This window comes from Molossus molossus, unplaced genomic scaffold (genome assembly GCF_014108415.1).
Source record: "Molossus molossus isolate mMolMol1 unplaced genomic scaffold, mMolMol1.p scaffold_m16_p_10, whole genome shotgun sequence".
NCBI lineage: Eukaryota > Metazoa > Chordata > Mammalia > Chiroptera > Molossidae > Molossus > Molossus molossus.
In genome coordinates, this window is record NW_023425345.1 from 56,914,746 (window position 1) to 56,917,563 (window position 2,818).

A 2,818-nucleotide genomic window follows, 5' to 3' on the forward strand; every position below is an offset into this window, starting at 1 on the left:
ATATGTTGCCATGTAGCTGGAGTTTCAGAGGAAGGCTTACCTTGCACACCTACTTCTTGACCTGGGAGGCAAGAACGCAGGGAAGCAGTAGAATAATACACTCTCAGACATCCCACAGATGACCGTTCATTTCCAAGCTGCGTTGAGGTATTAGCTGTCTAACTGCAAGTGAATTCACCTCTCCGAGGCCTGGTGTGCTCATCTGCAGAGTGGGTTACATTACAAACCTCAGAGATTGTTGGGAGGAATTAAATAACACATGAAGAGCTCCTGCTACATAACATGTAATCAATCACAAGCAGTTATGATTATTATAATAAGAACAATAATAAAGCTTTTATTATTGTTATGCCACAAACATTCACCACCTGGTGGCAGTTACCCAGTCTCCTCCTTCATACCTGTGGCCCCCTGGGAGAATCCCTTAGGACTGACAGCATGCTCAAGATAGAGAAGAACAAAAGTCAGTAGAAGAACACCCTCTGTAGTCAAAGAAGTCACCCCAAGGTGGGACAGGCTTGGCACTCCGAGAAAAGAAAGATGAAAAATCAAGAAGAGGACACCTGACTGGATCCCTTCCTAAATTCCTATTTCTGGAAAGTGGCTCCAGAGAAGGTACTGATTAAGAAATTTGAGGTAGATTTTCCTTTATGCTTAAAAGGTTTATTTATGAAGATAAATTCATTTGTTTGCTACATCAGCTTTTTGTAAATAATACACCTCCATCACAATCAGTTTCTCTTTAATTATCTTAAAAGGAAGCAACGGAAGGAAACTCCTGGCCACAATGAATAAGGCGATTGAGAAGTCCTTAGAGATGTTTACCAATGGCCGATAAAAAGCCTCTAAAAATTCTTATCTGAAATCACTCTGGCAGAGCAAAGGCTATAAGAAAACTGTCATTTACTTACCTGGCAGGGGAGATTCCATGATCACGAAGGAGGTTTTCCCAGGGCGAGGCTTGTCCGTTGCACTTCAGACGTGCTGACCCCTGCGAATCCCCCAAATGTGGGAAACTCGGCTGCATAACTTGTGGTAGTTGGGGGGGGGGGGGGGACTGTCAGAATGGAGGCACCATCCTTGGGAACCTGGGAAAGAACAGAAGGGGAGTCTTGGGCGTAGACCTCCGGTGCTGGTGTGAGGACAGAGCCAGGGAGGGGAGCAGCAATGGCCCTGGGGTCGAGTGGTACCCACGAGGAGGCACACTTGCAGGGTGAACTAACACGAGCCGTCTCAGGAATGTACTAGCATAGAAGGCATGGTGGGGGAAGGTCTGAGTGTAGGACTAGGTGTTGCTATGGTCATCTCTTGAAGATCTGCCTCTCCTTAGTCTAAAGTGGCCTCGGTCAGCATCAGTTACAGATGTAAAGCAGACATCTGTGTAGTTAGCTTTTTCCTGTTTATTTCCATTAATTCGTTCACTCACTATTTATTCTTCCTCCTTATTCTTTACCAATGAATCAGAGGCAGCGTACAATTAAAAAGTATAGAAACAATAGGGTCCCAAGAAAACCAGAAAGAACATAACCTAATATAGAAAGGGAGAGGAAAAGTATCTGGAGAATATGAAGGAGAAATCCAGTCTCCAGACAGCAGCTCTGAGCATCCCGTAGCCAAAGAGAGAAAGGAACTGTGGTGGCTTCCACAGCATTCCGACGAAGTACCGAAATGTCAGTAGAAGACGCTGCTGACGTGCAACCATTTCTAATCTCTGTTGCTTCCTATGCACATGAAAAACCACATCTCTCAACTCCCTCACTGATGGGCAGGGACAGGAGACTGGTTTTGACCGATGAATCCTGGGCAGAAGAGTGTGACATCTGAAGTGAGGTAGCGCAAAGCCTTGCACCCGTCCACGGAGCTCACACACTGATTCAGAGGAGCCAGCAGGTCCAGGCAGCTTGGATCCCAAGGAAAGAGCTACGCTGGAGAGCCCCTGACCCATACAGGACTTGGTACGAGTGAGAAGTAAACTTGACATGTTAAGTCACTGAGATTTGGGAATTGTCTATGGCCACAGCACGAACCTAGTGAATTTTAAATGAAACACCAAGTCATGTGCCTGCCACAGAAGCCACTGTTTACTTATCCCCTTAACCAGCATTGGGTGTCTGTGATTTTTCAAAGGCAATACAGACTTTTGTCAGGAGCTAAGTTATTGAGAGGACTTTATTTTATGCATCTTTAAGGCACGAATAACAAACAATCTAGTGAAAAACACCTTCAAAGGTGGATTTTACAAAGGATAGAGATATTTTCTTCTATCTCAACCTTTAATTTAATAAAAACCTAGGCATGTTATTGCATTGTAATTCCTCTGGAGGGTCCAAAGCAATACGGTCCGGGCAGTTCCCGGCGATCTGGGAGAAAGCAAAGGCAGAGCTGAGGCAGAGGACCCAAAGGTGCGGCCGATGGCCCAAATCCAGAAGGCACAAGTGTTTTCTTTGCTTGCCGTGTTTTAACCTTTTTTAAACTAGTTGCCAACTTTGAGAAACCAAAAGCATCTACATAACAATTTTGATTTCTAGCTTCTCTGTTCTTGTTTGTTTTTGTTTGTTTTTATTACTAATTTTGGCAACGTCAGGACTACATTCCCGAGTGGTGGAAAGAGCCGGGGAGTTGCTGCCCCTTGGAAACAGCTTTGTAAGACTCTAAAGTCTTCACCTCCACCACCTCACACCACGAATTTTCTTACCTGACTGGCTTTCTCTTGGGCATTTGAGTTTATGACTTTAGGACTGAAAGGTCTAGAACACCAGACCATCAGAGAGCTTCAAGGGCATCTGTTCGGATAGTTCAAGAAACTGGACTCCAGGCC

At 45.0% G+C, this 2,818-nt stretch overlaps 1 pseudogene; it reads left to right on the forward strand.

The window, feature by feature from the left end:
* The first annotated feature begins 903 nt into the window (after positions 1-903).
* Positions 904-1,083, forward strand: LOC118624897 (annotated as a pseudogene).
* Positions 1,084-2,818: the final 1,735 nt, after the last annotated feature.